General features: G+C 40.8%; 1 protein-coding gene across 3 annotated transcripts in view; it reads left to right on the forward strand.

The window, feature by feature from the left end:
* Window positions 1–25,452, forward strand: part of KCNIP4 (potassium voltage-gated channel interacting protein 4) — a 1,009,396-nt gene that overhangs the window by 623,504 nt on the left and 360,440 nt on the right. The gene's annotated exons all lie outside the window — the stretch shown is intronic.

Raw genomic sequence — 25,452 nt, forward strand, 5'->3', positions numbered from 1 at the left:
GAGAGGGACAGATAGGGACAGACAGACAGGAAGGAGAGAGATGAGAAGCATCAATTCTTCGTTGTGGCTCCATAGTCTCCTTAGTTGTTCATTGATTGCTTTCTCATATGTGCCTTGATGGGGGGGGGGGGACTGCAGCAGAGCGATTGACCCCTTGCTCAAGCCAGTGACCTTGGGCTCAAGCCAGCAACCATGGGTTCACGTCAATGATCCCACACTCCAGCCAGTGACCTTGCGCGCAAGCCAGCGACCTCGTCCTTCTGAACCTGGGTCCTTTGCATCCCAGTCCGAAGCTCTATCCACTGCGCCACTTCCTGGTGAGACTAGGTTATGATTTTACAACTGTGTTAGGATAGGTAAGTGACTTACGGTACGGTGTGTTTTGACTTACACCAAAATTTGGGTTACGACACTGTCATAGGAACAGAACTGTGTCACAATCTGAGGCCCCTCTGTATATCATATGTTACTCTCAAGAATAAGGACACAGCCCTGTCCGGTTGGCTCAGTGGTAGAGCGTCGGCCTGGCGTGCAGGAGTCCTGGATTCGATTCCTGGCCAGGGCACACAGGAGAAGCGCCCATCTGCTTCTCTACCCCTCCCCCTCTCCTTCCTCTCTGTCTCTCTCTTCCCCTCCCGCAGCCGAGGCTCCATTGGAGCAAAGATGGCCTGGGCACTGGGGATGGCTCTGTAGCCTCTGCCTCAGGCGCTAGAATGGCTCTGGATGCAACAGAATGACGCCCCATAGGGGCAGAACATCGCCCCCTGGTGGGCATGCCGGGTGGTCCCAGTCGGGCGCATGCGGGAGTCTGTCTGACTGCCTCCCAGTTTCCAGATTCAGAAAAATACAAAAAAAAAAAAAAAAGAATGAGGACACAAATTCAAGAATTTCAGGGTGCCTGTAGTTAGCATGACTAAGACTAAGCAGCCAGCAACTGTTCTCATCTACTGTACCCAGTTTAGGTCTCCCAGCGCCAAAACAAGCTCATGTTCAAGTGCCATCATTTATTAGACAAGTTCATCTTAGGGCATGGAATCTCTGTGTCGTTCAACATTATTGCCTCTGAAATGGATACAGTTGTAGCAGTTATTTCACAAGTCTCCTAGACAGCTAATCATTACTGGACATGCAAAGTATTCAATAGTTGGCACAGTGTCTTATACAGAGGAAGTATTCACTATCACCCTCAACAATCGGATGCATCTCTGGGGCTACTGTGTTTAGTTGTCCCTAAGAGAACTGTCCCCAGTCCCCATGCTTTGAAATTTTTTTGAAAGCAGAAAGTAAAGGGAAAAGGAAAGGGAAGAAGTGATATTTATGGGTAGCTATTTCATTCTAAACACTCGTCTAAGTACTTGATTTCATTTAATCTTTTCACCAGTCTTACAATGTCAAGAAAATAAGGCTTAAAATGGTTATTACGTGAGAACATGCACAAGGTTAGAAGTGTATGGAACAATTATTTCCAACAGTCAGTTTGGCTGCAAGATTGGAGGTAGAGACTCAGTACTGATGATGTATGTACTATGGACTTCATCTTCCTCCACCCCCTGGCATCTCCAATAACACCACTAATGCATAATGAAAGGGACTGTGATTTTGAACTTTGGCCCTTTCATTTCAAACTATAGGCTTTATCCCTGTCGCTTTCTATTATCCAAGTCTGCGTTAAGTATCTATATTACCACGTTGGAGGGACACACAGTATATTAGTTTTATTGGCCCCCAAGGAAAGAAAATTGCAGCTTCCTTTATTCTATTGAGTTGGCCATGATCTATAAGATATCTGAAAATCTAGCCATTTCTACTCTAGACTTTAAAAAAAAACTATAATTTTCTAGTCTAAACAGAAAAAAATTTTCCCAGTAGGAGTGGTCACTGTGATATAGAGAAACTATGTGGGGGTGGGGTGGGGGTGGAGAGAGGTAGGAAAAAGTAAAGGGAGAAGAAATAAATGGTGATGGAAGGAGACTTGACTTGGGGTGATGAGCTCATAGTACAGTGTACAGATGCTATAATATAGAATTGTACTCCTGTTAACTTTATTAACCAGCCACACCAGTAAATTAAAAAAAAATGTTTTTAAATGAAAATATGTGGCACTTACTACATTTTCCATTAGCTGGTCACGTGTGTTGGCATGCTAGATATAGTAGAAAAACATGGGCCTGAAAATCCATATCTTCTGGTTCCCATCATACTCAACCACTTTATGAGTGTGTGACTTTGAAAGTTGTTTAGCCTCTTCAAACCCCAATTGTTTGGATCAGTTTGAACAATAATAGTACCTACCCCATGAAATGCATATTTGGATAAATGAGATAGCATATGGGAAGCCCTTGCACTAGGATGGACCCACATTAAGCCTTTCAAAATGGTACATGACATCAGAAACGGCTGAGCACCCATTTTTGGAACTGGGCACCATTAACACCTGTAATAAGAGTAGATTAATCCCAGGAGACAAATTAGATTCCCAGGCACTGCTATAAAAGGACAAAGATGTAAGTTTACATATATCATTACCACGCAATTTGCTTAGGTGAAAAATGCAGCATTTGCCAGTTCCCAAGGCTTCGAGCAGTCTAGGCAATCACTAGTGAACAACTGGATGTTCAGAGAAAACCAATTAACCAGTCTACGCAAAGATCCCTGGTGTAAAGGAGTGAATTTAAGCACAAATCATTTTAAAGCTCATCTTTGTATATTGTGTGTTTGCTAATTGGCTGGACTGAACTTATTCTTGCTCTGCTCCTGTGGGGCCAGCAGCTAAGTCAAGAGCTTCAGGAAATTCCACAAAATCTGGATGGTTAGTGTCTTTGGGAAATAAAGGAGAAAGATCTGACAGCACAGGGATTGCATACACGCAAGTGAGTGTCGAGGGGGGTCTGAGTCTGCCCTTCTTAAATGGAGCAAGCCATCTCTGGGGAGGAGAGCCCACACCTCTCACATGGGCACTAGAAGCAAGCAGGACCGACCTTTCATCTGAACTGCTTACCCCCACGGGCATTAGTGTGATTGGTCCACCTTCCATCCTAGCTAGGTTATCTTGCCATACATACATACCCTTTGGCCACACCTTTCCTCCTCATGCATGCTGGGACCGATTTCTAGAGACTCAGACCAGAATGACACCTCTGTCTTTAGCCCCTGGAAAGTCCTGAACTCCCATTCTGACATTTTTAACCCTTTAGTGCATCCTTCACTAGACTGAAGAGTCCTAATGAGGAAGGGTCACATTTCTGCCTCAGTAAATCCTAACACCTTGCATAGTGATTAGGAACAGTCAGGCCTTAGCTTGTATGGAATGACTGACTGAAGCAATGAGAAATAGACTATGGGGTGGTTTAGATATTGGACCTGCTGACAATGAGCTGTGTGACCTTTAAGGACATCATTTAGCCTTCAGGTCATATTGTCTATGTTACGTAAAGATTGGATTAGGTGAGCTACAAAGTCTCTTCCAATTCCAAAATGATTGGATCTAGGGAAATGCCTAATCTCCTTTGTTCGTTTCATTTCTATTTTAAGCTCAACCATACTGACTTGGGATAAGCTTGTAATAGCTCCATAACCAGGATATTAGCAATATAATCCTTATTTCTTAGGATCTCTGTAAGAACTAATTAATAAATAATGTAGAGACACTTAGATGAAATACAAAAAAGAAAAGAGGAAATTACTTATTATATTTTCATAATTGCGTTTTAAATGGTAATAGTTGTAGGTCTATGTTTCACTTATGAACAGAGCTTTAGCTATTAGTGCTTGTAAAAAAATATTAGTTCTAATTTTACATTCTGAAACTTTCCCCTGCAGAAGTAATTTTCCTCCTTTATTGTTTTTTCAACTTTTGTCATAAAACCCTCTACAACCCGGCGGATTTATTGCAATAAATCTTTAAGCCCTGCGTCGTTCTTTCATGAGAGGAAAGGGTCTGCAGTGTGCCTCTCTCCCCCAAGCTCCCACGGCCGAAACGGTGCCTGGGAAGGGGCAGGTGCTGCGAAGCTGCCTGCTGCTGGAGTGAAGGAAGGAGAACAAAAATAACGACAGCAGTAAACAACCCGTGGCCACGGGAAGGCCTGAGCTCATGATGGATTTCCAATGATTTCTGGCATCATGTCTTCAAAGGTTTTATCACTCCTGGGTATTTGCAGGAGGCCTCCCCTAGCAAATGCTGTAAAAACAAAATCAGCTCTGGGCTTGGAAGTGTTTGGAGTGGTGCGTTGGGACCTTTCACGTTGGACTAAGGAAGTGGCCGATGAGAACAAGGCTGCCAGGCGGTGTGTCTCTGGGCCTTTCGGAGAGAGGGGGCTAGGATGTTTGAAAACAGAGAGGGGCTCTATGTGTAATGCCACTTGGGTGGAGGGAAGGGACTTCCTGATGCTGTGTGGCTCTGCACATCCCTGGATGACAGGCCACTGCAGAGGTGAACGTGGTCCAGGCGCAGGCTGGGAGGGTCAGAATTCCCAGGCTGCCTCACGTGCAGCAGAAGCAGGAAGCAGACATGGTATCCTACAGAGCGACTGCTCCCTAAGCTGGAGTAAATCATTCTACTTTCTTTATACAGTGTGTCCGTAAAGTCATGGTGCACTTTTGACCGGTTCCAGGAAAGCAACAAAAGATGATAGAAATGTGAAATCTGCACCAAATAAAAGGAAAACCTTCCCAGTTTCTGTAGGATGATGTGGCAGCATGTGCACGTGCACAGATGATGACGTAACACCGTGTATACAGCAGAGCAGCCCATGGCCATGCCAGTTGAGATGTGGACGGTACAGAGGAAAGTTCAGTGTGTTCTGTGGCTCACTAAATTCGAATCCGTGACCAAAGTGCAATGTCAATATTAGCGCGTTTATAACGAAGCGCCACCACATAGGAATAACATTACTCAGTGGGATAAGCTGTTGAAGGAAACCGGCAGTTTGGTGGAGAAACCCCGTTCTGGTAGGCCATCAGTCAGTGACGAGTCTGTAGAGGCTATACGGGATAGCTACCTGAGGAGCCTAAAAAATCGAACTGCACTGAATAGGTATGAAACTGGGAGAGTTTTCCTTTTATTTGGGGCAGATTTCACATTTCTATCATCTTTTGTTGCTTTCCTGTGACCGGTCAAAAGTGCACCATGACTTTACGGACACACTGTATTATGCTTTCATCTCATTACAGTATTTCTGCCATATGCAAGAATATTTCCTCTTCAGTAAGAAAACTTCTTAGGTATGCAAACTCTCTAAAGACTCTCCTTGCGTTCCCTTTGCAGGTTTTTAGGTAATAATTCACAATCTCAATAGAGGAAATATTGCTACTTCCTGATGACATCCCAGTTATGAGTTTTCTCTGGATCACAAAGTGATGCCATCAATGTGTCCACTACAGCTTTTGTCATTAGTGATAAAAGATTTGCACCAATCTTTGCTCATTCTTCTTGTGATCAAGACACATAGTTGAATACATTTGTTTGGGGCAAAGAGTGCAAGGCTGTGACTCTGAAACAGAATTGTGATGTGTGGTTCGTAAGAAAATTATCACTGGTGTTGCATTCACATTGTCAGTGGCCCCAAGGTTGGCCCCTTTGAGACAAGTAAGTTTGAGCTGATGGCATGAAGGTGTCACTTCGTAAAAATTTTATGGCCTTAGAAAAATCTGTTATCAGGGTTGTTTTCTGAATTTGAACATCTTTGATGCTTCTTTGTTTCTTCTTTGCTTCTGTGTCTTGACCTTGATTGGTTAGTATTAGTTTTCTATCATTGTGTAACAAATTAACACAAACTTGCTGGCTTGCACCAATGTACATTTATTATCTCACAGTTTTGTGGGTCAGGAGTCTGAGCACAGCGTAGAGGGGTCGTTTGCTTAGGCTTTCACAAGATCTGAGCCAGAGGTGAGTTCTCACCTGGAGGTTTTCTTGGGGATGAATATGTTTCAGTGCTCATATGTTTGTTGCCACTTTCAATTACTTGCAGCTTGCTTCTTCAAAGCCAATAGGAGGGAAAAAGAGAAAGAGAGAGACAGAGAGAGAGAGGGACTTCAGCAACATAGACACGACAGCTTATATAATGCAGTCATGCACATTGTATCTTCTCTTGGTTAGAATCAAGTAACAGGTCTTGCCCAAACCAAGGAAGAGAGTTACACAAAGACATGACTTTCAGCAGGTGAGGGTCCTGAAGAGCTACCTGAAGTATCTGTCGGTCCCATGTTTCCTCCGGGTCCTCTCTTCGTGTGTGGGCCCTATTACTTCTCTGGAATGTCTAATTCCAGGTCTGACAGATTCTACGTCTCCTTCTTCTCTGACCCCAGTTGTTCGTTTTAGACATTATTCCTCCCTTAAAAACTTATCACATGTGGTCTGCAGGGATTTTGAATGTTTGTTCACTCAGCAAGTGTTTATTAATCACCTACTATATAAAGTTATATTGAAAATGTAAAAATAATGAACCAAAGCAAACACAAAAACAAAGCAAAATAATGTGTTCATGAAGCTAACACTAAAAACTCCATGAATTTCGGATACCCAGCTGCTTATCCCAATTAGGAATGAATATAAGCAAATGAGCAATGATAATTCACCCAAGTGCTGTAAGGTGTGTGCAGTGGGGGTGGGGGGAGGTGATACATTCAGGGCCACCCCCGAAAGCCTGGCAACAGAGTAACCCTCAGAAAACCAGACTATTCCTTATTGCCTAGAACGGGTAAGAAAAATGATATTTGTTTTCTCATTTCAGCCTCACAGAAACCTAATAAGGTTGTATCAGTGACAACATTCAATCAGAAAAGAAAACTGAGGTCAATAAAGCAGTCACAGGTCAAAAAGCTTGTAAATCACACCTGTGAAATTTGAGCCCAGATAGTCATCCCACTCACATTAGATTGGTATTCATTTGGAATACAGAGATTTGCTTATTTTTGTGTTTTATCCTTAATTTAGAAATACCCTTTGTGTAACGAATTTGGACGAATCATCCATCTCTCTGTTGACTGTGATTCAATAGCATTCAAGAATATTTTTTGAATAAATTTGAATTTCAGTAGTGCATAAACAATATTTAATTTGTCACTTTATTAGTAATGAGATGGAAGCTTTAATTATTGTTATTGAGGACTTAGCTACTTAAAGAATCAGGCCTCATAGATGCCTCTCATTTAAATGTGCATTTTAATAAAGCATTTGTTCTAAAAGTTGAAAAATATTTTAATAGTTTCAACTCACCTCAAACTTAAGTATTTTGTGATGCATTAGAAGAAATATTTTTAGAATCAGAACCCATCAGCATTGGCACAGAATGAACATTCTAAGTCTCAGTTTGATAGAGAATTCGACTGGAAAGACATTTTCCTCTCGGTGGGATTAGTGTGTTTATGTTCAGTGTTATAAATAGAACAGATCCATAGCCAATTGTAAATGGCTTCTTCCAAAATTACTTCTCTCTACTTGTGTAAATGTAGACTATCTGTCACTGTGATAAAGCGTTATGGCTAGTAAACATTTATCTATCCAAAAGCAAAAAAGATATGAGTATTGAGATTTTCGAGTGATTTATAAGAAAGCTGTTTTAGGGGTGGCTCTGGACTTTAGTCATGGTTTAGCCTGGTTTAGGAGGAAGTGGTACTGGACACTCTGTGTTTTATATACATGGACACCATCAGTCATTGTAACAACCTGCTGACTTTTCTCATCCCCATTTAACACGCATCACAGAGGCAGAGTCTCAAAAGCAGTGTAGTGTTTGCTCAAGGTCTAACCTCAGTATAGTGCTCACAGATTGCAAAGCTTTTTCTTGCACAAGAGTGTTTTGTTAGTTATTTCCTCTGGATGTGTGATGTGTAATATATATTCATAAAAGCAATTCACATTTCTTTGCCCTTCCAACAACCCTGAATGATGAGGAAGACAGAGAAGCCATTTCTATGCTCGTAATGTGTCTGAGTGTCCTGTAGTTTGGGGGGGCTAACTGTTCTACAGCTAGAGGCTGGGCTTCTATTTGGTACCTGGAAGGTACCGAACACACACAAAACCTCAGCCTATCCCAGAGAATAACAAATCTTGACAAAGCATGACAGTGCATTTTCTCACAATATAAATAAAAGCCCAAAGGCCTCTCTGATTCATTCATGCTGTTTCTGACAGCCCCTTCCTCCCCATCTGGCTAATCCTCTGCATAGACCAGAGTTTGTTATGTGCTCCATTCCGCATTTCTTCAGTCTCTACTTTTTTTACATGAGGACTCAGCCAGAAGCCTCCAACTTCAGTCTAATCCCCACCTAAGTGTCTGAGGATGAACCTGTTCCTTCTTCAAGAAGTGCTCACCACTCAAAAGGAGAAGCTTTTAAAAAATAACAGCATTTTCTCATTATAAAACATAACTCATGTTGGCCTTAGATGGTTTAGAAAAATCTTTAGAAAAGCATGAATAAAAAGTTTGTTTTTACAACCTACCCTGTTTACTTCTATTAGCTTTCTGGTTTATACATGCTAATTAATACTTCTGTGACCATACACAACATTCAGATTACACTGCACACACTGTAGGTAAACTGCTTTTTTTAACCTAACTATATACCATCAATACGCTCTCCTGTTATTACATATTCTTTTGCATCACCACTTGTTATGGCTCTGTAGAATTCCACACACAAAAGCATATAAAGATCTATATTAATTTATCTAACTAGCTCCTTATTTTGACATATTTAGATTCTTATTTTCAATTTTTCAATATTATAAATACCAATAAAATGAACATACTGTGGATAAATAGATAAACAACTAAGAGATTGCATCTCTTATTTCCTTAGTGTAGATTTTGACAAGAAAAATTCTCTGTATTAAAACAAATGCGCACAGAGATGAGAAAAATGTCTCAGCCATGTCCCAAAGTCTGTCTGTCTATAAGGCGGCCTTCTTACACTGTGAATATTGGGAAAGGCATTACGGAGGTGGGTAGCTACACTGTCAGGAAGTGGCTTTCCATTCACTTCTCTTGCCTCTGATTCCCTAGCTGCTCTCCTTCCCACTGTCCCTATCCTCATAGTGAGTCTACCGTCACCTTCTGCATACATGGGAGCCAGGAAGTCTTTCCTCACGGACCGGACCGTACTCCACACTAAGACACCTGGGGCGTCTCTGACAAATCAACGGGGTTTGAGACTAGGGACTGGGAAGTGATATCGACAGAGAAAAGTAGATAAAGGACACATGGGAAATGCTGTGGTGAAGAACTTGATTGTACTGAGTAACTTATTGCTCTGTAAGATCTGCTCCCTGTGGCCGATGGCCTGATTGTGGGAAGGAACGGAGGGATCCTCAGTGCCTCTGCAGGAAGCTGCTGCCGGGTGAGGGCTTGGCAGGACAAGGAATGAAATTAGATCGTCTACGCTCTAAGAGACTTTGAAGATCTATGTAGACCAAATGCCATTTGTATGTACTTTATCGTCTTCATAGCACTTGCAGCTATCTGAATTTGTTTATATATGCTACTCTCTCGTTAGAAGGTCAACTCCAGGCGACAGGAAGCTTGCCTAACTTATTTCCTTTATATCTCTAGCATCTAGTACAACATACGGCATAATTTTGATTTCAAATAACATTGTTGGGATACAAGGATGAAAGAATTGTTATTTTCCTCTGACCCTTTAAGTACTTAGAAATTTTCTGTTTTGTCGATGGGATCACGTATCTTCTCTGCATATGTGCACCTCCATAGATTTAGGGAATGTACCCCAAGGACAGAGGAACATAATGTAGGGAAAAGTTTGTACCAACAAACCAAATACTTACCTTAAAGGGCAAACTAAATGACCACTTATTAAATATTTGTTTACTAAGTGGAGGCCAATTAACATTGTCAGTTTCTGATTTTAGCACCAGATAGGACATCCTGAATCTGGCCTTCCTAGATAAGGCTTACTGACATTTTCTCTAGAAACACTCTTTCAGTCAACATAAAACGATGCCTATCTCAACTCTGGTTAATATAAGAATTTGTATGAGGAGAAAAACCATTTGAAGGAGAAAAAAAGTCATTGGAATCAATCATTTGTAGGTTAAGGCTCAAATGTTACATTTCCCTTTTGATGGATTTAAATGGTTGTAATATATTTAAATGGAAAAATAAATCAAATTTCCCAGATGAAAGTAATGTGGTTATTTCAATACAAATGTCAGTCCAGCTGCCCAGTTCTTTGTTAATGGAACTCATCTTTCTGAATGCTTATGTGATATTCACGTTGCCATCTGGGTTATTTACATAAGCCTAGTCTAGGTTGCTTCTTTAAAAATCCTTAATGAATGCAGAGCTTAGAGAGTAGAAAGAAAATGCAAAATCAAAACCATTAAGGTATGAGTGGAAAAGCCATTTGTTCTCATTAAACATGACTTTAAACTGTCTAGATAGGAGCCTAAACATTTTTCCAACTAAAGCATTTAATTTTCTTTTTTCTCCAGTCTCTGATGACATCAAGACTGTTCCCAGAAAACAAACAAAAAATCCTCCTAGGAGCAGTCCCTCTTGTCTAAGGTCCCAGCACATTGGCTGGGCTCTGCATCTAAGCACCTACCATAGACTGTTAAAATGCCGTCTCTATAAAGATTAACTATTGTAAACACTTGCTGCTTGCCAGTCACTGTGATGTTGTGAAAACAAAGTAATCTTAACCTCAGAGAAGTTGCTTTCTCAGAGGGAGTCACTAACCAAGTAAGCAAATAAAGTTATGCTACAGCCCCAGGTAAATGAAGGTGTAAAGAGAAATGAAGCACAGTAAAGGCTAAAGATCTTACTTGAGTTTTACCTATCTCTGATTTAATTTGCACCTGTTCAGCTCATACCTTCCTATCAGTGATATCAAACTACTCAGGTTCCCAATTTTCCATTTCCTCTTTCTCTTTCACCGAACACATCGCTGGAATGTCTTTAATCTTGGATGTTCTTCCAGGAAATGTCTGATCATCTTTCAAACTCCGGGTGGAGTGTTGCCTCCTCCGTGAGCTCTCTCTACCTTCCCCTCCCCTTTCCCCCCTCCTCCCATTCCTCCAGAGCTACTCACCTCATTCTACCACCAAACCTCCTGCAGAATGTGTATCAATATCCTATTTCATTTTAACCAATATTTTCTTATTAGATTGGGAAGTTTCTCTATTAGATTGGGAAGTTTCCCTGAAGGCAAGAAATAACTTTTAACACAATTGTTGCACAGGCTGTGTACTCCAAGAATGGTTTTGAGTGAATGTATGAATGAATGAAGAATGAATGAAATTCTTCTACTGTATCTTCAACAATAAATTAAACCCCAGATCTTGGGGAGTAGCTAACACAAAGTAGATTCTTAATAATAATTTATTGTATAAATTGTGTTTCATTAAAAATATATATATATATAAAACTATTGAATAATACATAAGAAATAATTTTTACATTTGGATAAATTTTGCCTAAAAGACATATTCTCAGAAGCCAATTGTTATAATCAGTTGCTACCTAATTCCTTTTATTAAATTCTTCCTTCTTTATCTATAATATAGTCATTGATAAGGAACTATTTATACATAGATCGAAACATATCTTCATGAAAACATTATCTGTAAGTCCATTTGTATAATTCAGCGGGTGGGTTGCGTTGGTCTTCCATACGTAGGGTTCCTGACTCTTCGGAGTGATGCTGATACTTCATGCCACTACAGTTCCGGTCTTTGCTAGGGTTCGGATTGTAGCTGTGCTCAGCAGAGCAGGAGCAGAGACAGTATCTCCAATAGACGAAAGGGCCCGAACACAGAGGCGTTCTTTCCACCCAGTAATTTATCAGCAGTGGCGATTCAAGGCCCCTTTGTCAAATATGAGCGCTGGGGTAAGGAACGGGTAATGTCGTCTCATGGAAGCATCCCTATCCTGCTCATGTTCTTTACGCGTGCCCTTGCCTGTGAGGCGGCTTCCTCCCCCCCCCTCTGATGGAGTGCAGGCACTGTCCCAGTCTTGAGATTAATCACAACCTGGCAAAGTTAGCCGTCTGCGTCACAACGTTTGAACACAGGAGATAAATTGATCTAAACTTCTAAAAAGTATTGATGTGACTGGCATTCCGATTGCCACACCATCCTCTTTCTCACCTCATGAAACATGGCTTCCTATCTTTGTCATGTGAAGAGAAAAAGTGCTAACAAGGTACTCTCAGAAGTGGACGGTGGCCTCTACAGGGAAGTATAATCGTCTCCAACCTTCCTGTAAATACTCGCAGTTCTCCCATTGAGCAGAACTCAGTGACTGCTGCTTAATACCAGAAAGAGGAGTCAGAAAAATCTATTTCTCACTGAAGAGTCAGCTCAATATTGAAGCACAGTTCTAAGAAATATTGGAACCTTAGAACTTTCATCTGTATCAAAGAATTCACACAAGTATATATATATGATATATTCACAGATTAAATATTTTCTTTACACAAGCAATCTTTTCTTGATGAATGAAGCAATATAACTTGGGAAATAACACCTTGGGTCAAACTGAACAACTGGGCCCTGAAATGGGCTGCATTCTATGAGGGAGCTGCATCTATCCACAGAGCTTAAAAGTTCCATACTTGAAAAGTGTGATGGAACGCTAATTTATTTAGACTTAACTAAGATTTGTTTACTGAATTTTAGTGCATCAAGGGAACAAGAATAAATGCACCGACTTTTAAGAGAACTCGGCCATACCTCCCATTTGTGAAATTCAGCAGAGTGCTTGCTCAATGGAAATTGAGTTCTCTAAGCACAGTAAGGGAGAAGGCATTTCTGAGCTGATGAGGCCAAACTAAGACAGAGTGTATCGGCCTGGTCTGTTTTGGTTGTTTTTTTAGTTTCCTCTGGCTCTTGTCACAAATGACCACAGACTGGGTGGCTTAAAACTATGGAATCTTGTTCTGAAGGCTAGACGTCAAATCAAGGAGTCGGCTAGTCCTGCTCTCTCCAGAAGACCCCAGGGACACACCCTACCATTGTTTCTGGTGGCTGCTGACAGTCTTTGGTGTTTTGTGGCTTTTCTATTTTAGTTATTTTTTATTTTTTAATCAGAGTTGCCATTCAATATTATATTCGTTTCACGTGTACACCCCAGTGATTAGTCATTATATAACTAAATGATCATCTTGATAAATCTTGTATCCATCTGACACCATGCATGGGTATAATAATATTATTGACTGTATTCCCTACGCTGCACTTTTCATCCCCGTGACTATTCTGTAACTGCCAATTCGTACTTCTTAATCTCTTAATTTTTTTCACCTCTCATCCCCAACCCTTCCTATCTGGCAACCTTCAAAATGTTCTCTGTATCTATGAGTCTGTTTCTGTTCTGTTTGTTTCTTTATTTTTGTTTGTTTGTTTATTTTTGATTCAGTTGTTGATAGATATGCATGTCATGGCTTTTAGCTGTTTCAGTTCAGTTCCTGCCCAGGTCCTTCTTATGAAAACAACTGGAAAGTCAGATGGGAGTGAGGTCACTGAGGCCTTGAGTAGTGGGGTCGAGAGAAGGCGTGGCAGGAGTGTGACAGAGGGGCACTTAGAGCTCCGCCTCTCCGTGCGGAGCCCTGCCTGCCCGGTGTGGACAGGCTCCGTGTGTGAGGGAGGCAGCGTAGGCTGTACGGCTAGCACACTGCCAAGAAACAGTCCGTGGCCTGAATAAGGGACAGGAGACAACAAGTGATACTGACAAAAGAACAGAAGTCTGATTTAGAAGGGAGGAGGCGACCAGACCCAGTGCGGTCTGAGGGAAGCGATGGGAAACCAGACTTGGAAGACAAGATAGAGGTCATTCCTGGCATTCAGGGAAGTGGGATGGAGGAGGAAACGGATATTATGTAGGTTTGAGGTTTCTCTAAGAGGCCCCTCCCATGCCTCAACCAGGATGGACTGTGCACTGATCTGTGTTCTAATAGCATTTTATTTAAGCTGTTCTAAGAGAATGCTACTCAAATTGTAGTCTGCAAGAGGGGGCTGCCTTGCAAGCTCCAGGCTACTTACTGGCAAGGACAAAGGACTGAATTGATCATAAGCTATGGCAGCAATTTGTTATTGTCAAAACATCCATAAGCGCTGTTTTGGATTTCACAAAAGTGTCTGTGTAGAATGAATTGGGATGAAAAAAAGTGAAATTTATCCTTCACTGTAGACAGTTTGAGAAACAAGTTCTGTAGAACTATTCAGTGTCACTGAACCGAAATCTAGTTTGTGCTCCTGGCCCTTTCGTAGCTTGTCAGTTCTGTGTGGATGGTAGAGGGATGCATCTGAATCCTTTATGAACAACCAGCTTCAAGCATGGGTGCACAGCACACACGATCAAGAAATAATTAAAATGGAATTGACCTTGATAATTTGTTGGTAATTTTTTTTTTTATTGTTATGAGAGCATTTCAGTTTGGCCACAGATCTGGGATTTGGGAATAGACACAAGCAGGAATAAATGCAAATATATACACAAAGGCAGGCAAGAGGAAATCCTCATAGGGTGTTATAAAAGCGAGAAGAGTGATGAAGGGGAGCTAGAACAGGTAGACCAGTAGTATGTTTCAAGCTTTAGGGAAGAAGCTCTTAGAGAAGAACAGGTTCAAGATGTAGACAAATGAGAGGCTAAAACTGAAACAGTCTTCAAAATCACATGACAATGAGTTCCCAGTGATGGATATATGTCTCTTCTGGGGTTGTTGCTTCTGCTTTGGACTCAGTTAAACATCTGCTCGTGTAGAATAGGATAAGTGCTTCCAGTTTCCAAGGTCACTGAGTATGATTCATCTCAAAATAAGCAACCCAGGGTTCTTGACCCAACAGAACCCTGCTCTAGGTGATAACTTTCCTTAAGAAAGACAGATCATTACTGATTTACTATATGTTCAGTGTGTTGACAGACTGAAGCCATTCTGGGCTAAGAGTCTGCTACACACCTATGCAAGCTTTTGTTGTCACACCTGCTCTACCTAAGGAAGTTCATTTAGTTTCTATCTGTGAAATATAAAATTGAATTCTTCTAAATGCCCTGAGCTCTCTGTAAGCACCAGCCTATGTTGCCAAAGTCACAATTTGCAAGGAATCTAAGCCATATTCTAATCAGAGTCTGGGCAGACTTGAAAGGATTTTAGTGATAATCTAGACAAGCTTTTATTTTACAGGAAAGGTAACTAAGGCACAAAGTATAGGAAAATAGCTAGCGTATGTTCATATTATGAGCTATTCCAAATCAACTAGAATGAAAGTTCCCAGTCCATAAAATCCTGAACACTTTCCATTATACCTCCTTGCTTCTCAGTTAACTCTCCAGTCATGGCATTGCAGATGTCTCAACAGATAAAAGATTATCCCAGACCTGGGAACTAGTTGGTTGTTCTGGAAAAGTAAACTCTGATGTGTCTTAATTATTATTATTATTATTAAGTGAGAGGTGGGGAGGCAGAGAAATGGACTCCTTCATGTGCCCTGACTGGGATCTACCCAGCAAGCCTCCTCTGAGGTGATGCTCTGCCTATCTGGGGCTGCTGCTCCATTGCTTGGCAACTGAGCTATTTCAACACCTGAGGTAAGGCCATGGAGCCATCCTCAGTGCAAGGGGTCAACTTGTTTGAATGGAACTATGGCTGCAAGAAAGGAAGAAAGAGAGAGAGAGAGAGAGAAAGGGGAGGGGTGGAGAAGCAGATGGTCACTTCTCCTGTGTGCCCTGGGAATCAAACCCAGGACTTCCACACATTGAACTGATGCTCTACTGCTGATCCAACCGGCCAGGGCCTTATGTGTCATTTTTGTCATTGCCTCATAAATACAGAAGATCTCCCTGTGCTTCAGGATATTATAGCATTCCATGGTTAAGATGGGCACGACAAACAAGTAGCAGTAAACATTGGCAGAATAAAATCCATAAATACAGAGCAACCTTTCCAATGAAGAAACTACTGTAAATTATTTAGGAGTTTTAAGGGCTTTTAGATCCCTCTGCTTTTTAAATTCAAACTGTAGGTTTTTTACTTTTTTGCTACAATTCTATGTGTCCACCAAAAGCTTATGAAAAAAAAACCAAGAGACTGGATTCTGATTCAGTGAACTTGCAAATCTCATCTTCATAGAGAGGTGTACATAGTACTAATCTTCTAGAATTACTATAAATATTATTTAAAGTAATGCATGTCAGGTGCTTTGCACAATGTCCAGGACCACAGTGGTAAGCACTCTGAAAATATAAACCACTGATATTAATAATTAGGAGACGAACCTGTCAGGATGACTCAGGGAGGTTTCTGCACGAGGGGGAAGACTGAACTTGATAATGAGCAATATATTTTCCATGTGAGATGCAATCACTCTTGTAGTCCTTCCTGGACTTAGTCAATTGGCAAGTTGAATAAGGCTTTGTTTCCATTGCCAGCCAAATCCTGCTTTGAAATATCTTCTCCCAAAATGATTGTCGGGTGCTCAGAATTTATTGAAAAGACAGGAAACTAACCCAGAGTCAGCATGTCAAGTTCATTGTTCATGTCACTTAATCCATCCAGCATCCTATGAGAGGGTAGTGTCATTGCATTTTATAAATGAGAAACAATCCTAAAATATATTAAGTGACTCACCCAAAGTTCAAGATAGAGTGATCATATAATTTATGTACTAACTAGAAGAACACTTTTGAGAGTAATAAGAGGTACTATTAATGATTCTAATGGATCAATATTTATAACTTGAAACTGTCCCAGGTAACATGGTGGTACATAGGATGATTCTCTCTGTGGATGAAAATAAGTTGTAGTGGTAGAATTCAAACACAGGAAAATTTATAGCATCCTGTGTTTAATTATAATTAATTGAAAAGCTCTTGTTATTATTTTATTATGCTGGGCTAAGCACCACTGTCCCAATACAACTGAAACCTGGGATACCACAATGAAAAACTGGTGACCTGAAGTGGATACAGGTTGTCAACAGGCTCTGGAGTTGGTATATGAGGGGGACTGTTTGTTACCGGCTGCTGTTTATGTCCCCCTGAATTCATATGTTGAAGCCCCAGCCCCACTGTGATGGTACTTTAAGGTGGGGCCTATGGGCAATAATCAAGTTTATTTTTATTTTATTTTTTATTTTTTATTTTTTGTATTTTTCTGAAGCTGGAAACGGGGAGAGACAGTCAGACAGACTCCCACATGCGTCCGACCGGGATCCACCCGGCACGCCCACCAGGGGTGACGCTCTGCCCACCAGGGGGCGATGCTCTGCCCCTCCGGGGCATTGCTCTGCCACGACCAGAGCCACTCTAGTGCCTGGGGCAGAGGCCAAGGAGCCATCCCCAGCGCCCGGGCCATCTTTGCTCCAATGGAGCCTTGGCTGCGGGAGGGGAAGAGAGAGACAGAGAGGAAGGAGGGGGGAGGGTGGAGAAGCAAATGGGCGCTTCTCCTATGTGCCCTGGCTGGGAATCGAACCCCGGTCCCCCGCACGCCAGGCCGACGCTCTACCGCTGAGCCAACCGGCCAGGGCAGTAATCAAGTTTAGATGAGATTTTGAAGATAAGACCCTTACAGATGCCCTCAAAAAGAGGAAGGGACATCTCTCTGTCTCTCTTCCTACTTGCACCAAGTATAGACAGTGTGAGCCACAGCAAAAATGTGGCCTTTCTGAGTCTGGAAGAGGATCCTCAACAAATACCAAATGGCCCGCAACTTGATCTTGGACTTCCCGCCTCCAGAACTGCCAGAAATAAATCTCTGTTGTTTATTCCACCTAGGCTGATATTTTATTATAGCAGCCCAAACTGACTATAAGAAAGGGACAATATGAAGGCATCATCTTGAAGTGCTGGGAAGACGCTTAAAGCTGAGGCCAAGGAAACTAACAGGCAAGGGAGAGGGGAGAGAGAGAGAATGAATAAGAATCCAGATGTGAGCCAATAAAAGCAATGATCTCGGTCTTCATCCTAAATGGAAGAAATATGAGGTTGCCTGGAGAAAAATCCCTGGGCTGATGCACAGGTGGTGTCAGCAGCCTTTATAAGGTGAACTATAACCTCCAGTGTAGACAGAGAGGCAGCTAAATGTAAACCAGACAATAAGAATGATGGCGCCTATCCATCCTCCCAGCAGATAAGCTAACCAGTCAAATTGACCACTGTTCTACAAAGAGAGACATACACTCACGCCCAATATTGGTCAACTAACTGATTTGGGGAAATGAATCAACAGCAAATTGCATTTGTCAATTGGAGAATAAGAAAGGAGTCATTGGCACTCATTACGTTTGCTTGGTAATTTGTCCTTTTACCAACAGGTGATATTTGTTAAAAATAGGACAGACCAGGTACCACTGTATATGCTTTGCATGTATTTACAGAATTAAACTGTGTTGTGAGGTTAAGTGATGCTTTGTCCTCTGTTTTAGAGATGAGAAGACTACAGCACAGAGAATATGATTTAACTTGCCTGACACCTTTTATATGTAAAGCAGGCAGGTTAGTTTCCCATAGCTGCTGGAACAAAAGACCACAAACATAGAGGCTTTTAAAGCAACACTAATTCATTGTCATATATAGTTCTGGAGGTCAGAAATTTAAAATGGCTTGGCAGGGTTGGTTTCTTATGGAGGCTCTAGGGGAGAATCTGTTTCCTTGTCTTTTCTAGATTCTAGAGGCCACCTACACTCCTCAGCTCATGGCTTTATTTTCCAACTTCAAAGCCAGTAGCCATAGCAACTTCCAATCTCTCTCTCTCTCTCTCTCTCTCTCTCTCTCTCTCTCTCTCTCTCTCTCTCCTTTCTCTTTCTCTCTCTCCTCTCTCTTCTTCTCCCTCCCTCTCTCTCTCCTTCTGTTATGACATCATCACCTTTAAAAGACCTTGACCCTCTTGCCCTCCCCCTTAAAAGGACCTTTATTATTCCATTGGAGCCACTAAGTAATCCAGGATAATTGTCTATCTCAAGATACTGCAACTTAGTTACATAGGTCTAGTTCCTTTAAACTACTTAAGGTATCATGTAGGCTTCTGCCTTCTACAACACTGTTCAAGTCCAAGTTGGGCTGTGGAAGCCACTACCTTAAACTGCTGCAACATAGTGAAATAATTTCACTACAAAATATTTTACCTGAGAAATATTTAAGACCTGGTTTGGCTCAGGTGTGTGCTAGGTGCTGTGTTCTTGCCTCATGTTGGATACACGATACTGAAGAAAACAACCACAATCCTGCTCTCATGTGAAATCTGAGCTTTAAAAATGCACGATGTTAAAAACTGTAGTAAGTTCTGTAAAGCAAAGAACAGTGTGCTATAGAAAAGAATAGTGACAACAAGGAAGGGACATTACAAATGAGAAGTTAAGGAGGTCACATTTAAGTAAAAATCCAAACGATAAAATAATTTACATGGGGTTTTTTTGGTATACATAACACTTGAAATAATTTTTTTCAAAAAGTTTGACAGTAGTTACATTAAGAGATTAAATCATAGGCTACTCCAGTCTTCTGTGCTTTTTTCCTTAGTTTTCCAAAATTTCTAGAGTAATTCCCTTTAAGTTAGAAATATTCCCTTTAAATTAGAAAAATTAAAGAAACTTTATTTTATGAAAGGGATGTGTGTATGTTTTTCTTTAGGATGGAATCTGTAAAAAAGTTCTTCTTCAGTCATCTGTGAAAATGAATACTGGTTCTATTTCCAAAGTATCTTGTTCAAATGTATTGAATTTTTTTTTAAGACCAAGGCTTCCTTAGACAGCACACTCCTCTTTATACTCAATAGTATGCGACCATGAAAGAAAGTATAAAGTCAACCCTCAAAAATTGGCAACTATATGGAATTGATTATTTATACATTTAGGTTTTTCAGACTATATTATTGTTAATTTCAAGTTTGTGTATATTTTGGGGGTATTGGAAGGACACTGTCCCCATCAGAATCCCATTCTGGTCACTTCTATGGCTCTAAGAAAGCATCCAGTCTATATTTAGAATAATTGACTCAACAGGAAAAAAAACAACAGGCCTCTTTCATCAATGTTTGATCTGATAGATGTATCCCAATGCTGGTCAGCTTTCCACTGAATGTTACCATGGGCAACAGTTTTAAGAGCTTGTTATGAATGAAGGAGCACAGAGAAAAGAAATACTGTATGAATATTTATCTGTATGGCCATGTTCGTTTTACTTATGTGGCTATCAAGATTTAGATCTTCACATTTTATTGATCTATTTCTCTGAGCTCTTAACCATTCTCCCCTGGAATACTGAAATGCATACCTCATCGACCTCCCTCCCCACCCCTCCCTCTCCTGGTCCAGTCTTTGAACCCACAGCTGCCAGTAAAACCCACCAAAATGATGCTCTCGCCACATCCCTCCCTACTCAAAGAGTCAGCTTGATGCCACAGCTATTTATTTACTATTATGTGACAGGCATTGTGCTAGGGCTCAGGAGTCTACCAGCACGAGTAAGAAATAGCCTCTGTGCTCAAGAAAAGGAGTTTTCATTTACAATCTAGGGGGCCAAAAATATATATCAACTTTTGAACAATGACTCCTAAAGCTGGGCAGGATGACATCAGTGACCACTGGAGAGTAAGGAGAAGGCTTTCACAGCGCAGTGAAATGAACAATGAATTATTTAAAAGCCCAAACTCAAGCTAATTAGAGAACCTCTGGGAGCCCTTCCTTTCCAGCTTCAGTCACTCTAGATTCAGCCGACTCTTGGCGTTCGTGAACTCTCCATCTCTATCTTGGCCTTTTTTTTTTTTCCACAAGCTGCTAAAGTGTTCTCTCCATTACGACATGTTTTTAAAGGCAAGTTTAAGAAAATTCAGATGGTATCAGTCTGTGAAATAATGATGGGAAGCTATTAACTGATATACCTGAAAAGTTTAAGGCTACTTTCTCAATTTTTAGAAACTATCTGAGCCTGACCTGTGGTAGCGCAGTGGATAAAGCATCGACCTGGAAATGCTGAGGTCGCTGGTTCGAAACCCTGGGCTTGCCTGGTCAAGGCACATATGGGAGTTGATGCTTCCAGCTCCTCCCCCCTGTCTCTGTCTCTCTCTGTCTCTCTCTGTCCCTCTCTGTCTCCTCTCTAAAATGAATAAATAAAAAAAAAATAAAAAAAAAAGAAACTATCTGAAAGTGAAGCTTCCGGGGAGGCTTCATCCAGCAACTGAACTCTCACACCCGAGTCCTGGTTTCCTGTTTCTTTTCTCTGCCTTCCATGTTGAACACCCCTGGCGATTCTAGACCCATCTTCAAGGAGCACCAAAAGGGTCGTTCTGGACCCCTACTCCTACTCATTGTGAAAAAGAGAACTTCCGTTTTCTAGGGGCCGAACGTAATTCCCAACCCTTTATTCTCATTGCCCTGCCCTGGGCCTCAGACCCACTCATGAATCAGTCCTCTCTGGGGCATTATGTCCATTGTCTTAACCCAATGAGGGGCTGTCTCTAGAACCGATGGTGGTGCCATCTACAGCTACAGAGTGACAAGGGGGAAGCGAGCTTACCTAAAGGGAGAACTGGAACTAGTTTAGAAAGAAAAGGGGGAGACAAACAGACTGGATGGCAAAACAAATACGGAAAGAATGAATGCATTAAAACCCAAATACATAATTAATCATTTTGAGCCTCTTTATTCTTAGATACTATTTTATAATAACTTATGCTGTAGAAGTAGTCCTGAACTCAAATGTTGTTTAAATTCAGAAGTCTATAGTCTTTATTGTGTTGTCCCAACAAAACCTGTTGAAGTATTTCACACAGAACAAGCACTCAATGAATTTCAGTCCTTCTTCTAAAAATTTCTACTCTACCCCTCTATTAAATTTTTTTCTTTAAAAGTGACCAGTGTTCTCTCTAATTTTAAAACCAAAGTTTCTTCCATGTCTTTTCAGAGCCTCATTTTTTTTTAGTTCATTTCTTCTCAGAATTGAATAGTGAGTATTCCATTACCTGTATTTTCCCCAGTACGTTTGTCCATTCACCTCCTGAAGGACATTGTGGTTGCTTCTAAGTCTTGGCAATTATGAATAGAGCTGCTGTAAAAGTCTGTGTACAGGTATTCGTGTGCACATAAGTTTTTAACTCATTGGAGGAAATACCAAGAAATATGACTTCTGGGTCATATGGTAAGAATATGTTTAATTTTTAAAGAAACCACCAGACTGTCTTCCACAGGGGTTGCACAATTTTGTATTCCACCAGCAACAAATGAGAATTCGCTGTGGCTCCACATTCTTGCCAGCTTTGGGTATTCTCAACACAACTGCAGTGGACCCTTGACCAACAAAGGGATTAGGACACAACCCCTCACAGAATTAAAACCCACCTATGACTTCTGATTCCCCCAAAACTTAAACTATACCAATTCTTTGGTATCTAAGGGCTATTTGTTCTAGGATCCTCCTCGGATGTGAAAATTCACAGATGCTCAAGTCCCTTATATAGAATGATGTAGAACAATGCATATACAGTTTTTTGAAACTAAAGTATATTATTTATATATATATAAATATATATATATATTTCTAAAATTCCTAAAATACCATCTCTGGAATCTGAACTCCTGACTTGTAGTTCTTCAAACATTAACTTTCTCCAGGTTATAGGTTAAAGTTAACTATCTCACACATACACATATAAAACACTTTGTTGAGCATTATAAAATTTGCTATAAAAATATTAGAAAACCCTAAATTCTGATCCTCCTCAAGGTTTGTAGTGAAAGAAACACTTGACTGAGTCCATGGATTTTTATGCTGAATTTCAAGGAGGCTAATCCATGAGCCACAGAGCGTCTGTGAGTCCTCTGTAATTATATGAGTGATTGTAGTATATGTGCCTTTTTCTAAGCAGATAGTTGATAGGTTTTCTTCCTCTTTCTTCAAGTGTCAAGATCTTGTTAGAAGAAAAGAACAAACTCTTCCTTCCTTATGGATATAAAAATTGAGATCCATTCTTTCATTAACTCCTTCATTCATATAAGCAATACGCATGAAATGCCTTCCATATGTCAAGCATTACACTAGGACCTACAAATACAGTGGTGGAAAATGTTGAGAACAAATTCCCTATAATCATGGAATGAAGACTATAGGTGATAAAAAGTAGAGATAACTTTATGGCATATATAATTTCTTGTACTGAAAATTTGACTCTTAATCAATCATTTAGTTTTCTAGCTATACAAAGAGTTAGTAACCAGAAGCTACTTTGGATACAGTGAATAAACGTTGGCTGACTTAATATCACATAGTTCTGAGTCATTCCCAATCCCGCATTATTCACCCTGGGTCTAACGGGCTGTGCTCAGTCACACAAATTTCTGACAGCCTGCTAGACGCCATCAGGCGTGTGTCACATTGGCTCCTATAAATCAGGTTTTCCTCTCATTACCCCTCTCTATGCCTTTGGCCTCACCCCAGCCTGTTTCTTCTTTTTTGCCTGTTTGTATTGTAGACCACCACCAAATCTCACTACACCCATTTAAGCTAAGTTCCTCAGGACATATTTTGTACTATTTCCCCTTTGCCTTTCACACCCAATCACTTTGCAAGTCTAGCTTGGTGATCTCTCACTTCCATATGTGGGTGTTAAATGTGCATTTTAAGAGTCGGGTTCTAATTATTGGACTGCTGAAAGCCTTTTCTGTTTATAATAACCTCTCAAAGCAAGGTCGTCCTCCTTCGGTGCTCGATGTGTCTGCGCTTTGTGCCCCCGGCATGCCTTTGCACACGTGCCGCCACCCCACCCAGTGCCAAGGGCACTCTGGAGACTTCTCTGAAGTTGTTCTTAGTAGTCTTGCTTTTGTGCCTTTGGCAGTGATATGACTTATAAGTGATAGCAGCTGTTATAATTACTGTTGAACATTTATTGTGCTACTGGGCTAAGTACTTTGCGAGTATGAATGGCAGGTTGAGTAACACAGCACTAAGAATTTGAGTTTTAAATGCCAGCTCTACAACTTATTCAATTGAGAGACTTGTTCAGTTACTTAAATCCTCCCCTTCGGTTTCTTGGTGTATTAAATAAGATAGAACAATAGCCAACGCATAGGTTGTACAGAGGATTGAATACAATAATGTGGTTTCATACCCTGCCTGGTATGCAGTAATCACTCAGTGAATGTTAATTGTCAGTAGCACTATTGAAATTCATAACAGGTATTCAGAGTAGTTATTACTATCTCTATTTCCGTATGAGACTTAACCGGAAAAACGGATACTGCATATTCCTCTGTTACGTAGTCTCATGCCCATCTTAGTATGTCAGAAATATTCTCAGCTTCCTTGCACCTTCTCCATAAAACCTTTAGTTGACATTCCTTCTGCAAATACTATTATTTGTTTGTACCTGATCCAGGCTAGTCTTCACATAATAAGGATATCTGGATACATGTTAATCTTCCTAAATTGGATAGTACATAATTCTTTGGGGAAACCAGGTATTAGGATAGAAAGAAGCAAGACTTGGAATAAATAAAAGGACCCAGTTTTGAATTCTGGCTCTGCCACTTGTCAGCTGGGTGACATTGAGCAACTTGCCTAGCCTCTCTGGTCCTCAGTTTTCTAATCTCTAAAATGAGAGCAACAATGATTTCCAGTCTGTTCCTGAACATTGAATAAGCTGGCAAAGGAATGACAGTAACACAGCACCTGGCATGTGGCAGGGTCCAGTTCAGAATGAATTGCCCACTCCCATGCTCTTCAATAGAACAAGTGTACTTACCCTGGTAGTCCTCAGCACAGTTAGCCACTGTCTTCCAGATGTGTAGTGTGCAGAATGGATCAGGTTAAACTAAGTTACCACTGCACCCATAGATAGCAGATGGCAATATAAATAGTGAGGATACACTGCGCTATAGGGATACTAGCTACATACATTGTTGCTATAATGTTATCTTTGTTTTGTTTTCTTTGTTTGTTTGTTTGTTACATTTTTCCACTGAGAGAGAGAGAGAGAGAGAGAGAGAGAGAGAGATGAGGAAGGGAGAGAGAGGGAGAGAGAGAGAGAGTCGACTTGCTGTTCCACTTAGTTGTTCCATTTAGTTGTGTACTTATTGATTGCTTCTTATATGTTCCCTAACTGGGGATCAATCCTATGACCTCGGTGTACCAGAACGAAGCTTTATCCATTGAGCAACCCGGCCAGGGCCTAATGTTACCTTCTTATTGTGATTTAATAACTGCATATCAGAGTTATCCCTGGGGTGATCTCTTACACTATCTCTTCTAAACTACTAGAGTGAAGAATTAATGTTTGTGAAATCCTCACCACTGTGAATGAATTTCTCACTAGTCTGTGTTTTAGTCATTGAACTTTGGAGATACCTATGACAGACTTAAACTTTGAATAATAATTGTTAGTTTACATTTCTGTATTTTAATCCAAAACTATGGTCTTCTCAAGGAGAGACACATACACCTCCCTTTATTTATTTTCCATTCCTAGTCCCTAACCCAGCACCTAGTCTGGAGAATGAGCCAGTCATCAGCA

This window comes from Saccopteryx bilineata, chromosome 5 (assembly GCF_036850765.1).
Source record: "Saccopteryx bilineata isolate mSacBil1 chromosome 5, mSacBil1_pri_phased_curated, whole genome shotgun sequence".
NCBI lineage: Eukaryota > Metazoa > Chordata > Mammalia > Chiroptera > Emballonuridae > Saccopteryx > Saccopteryx bilineata.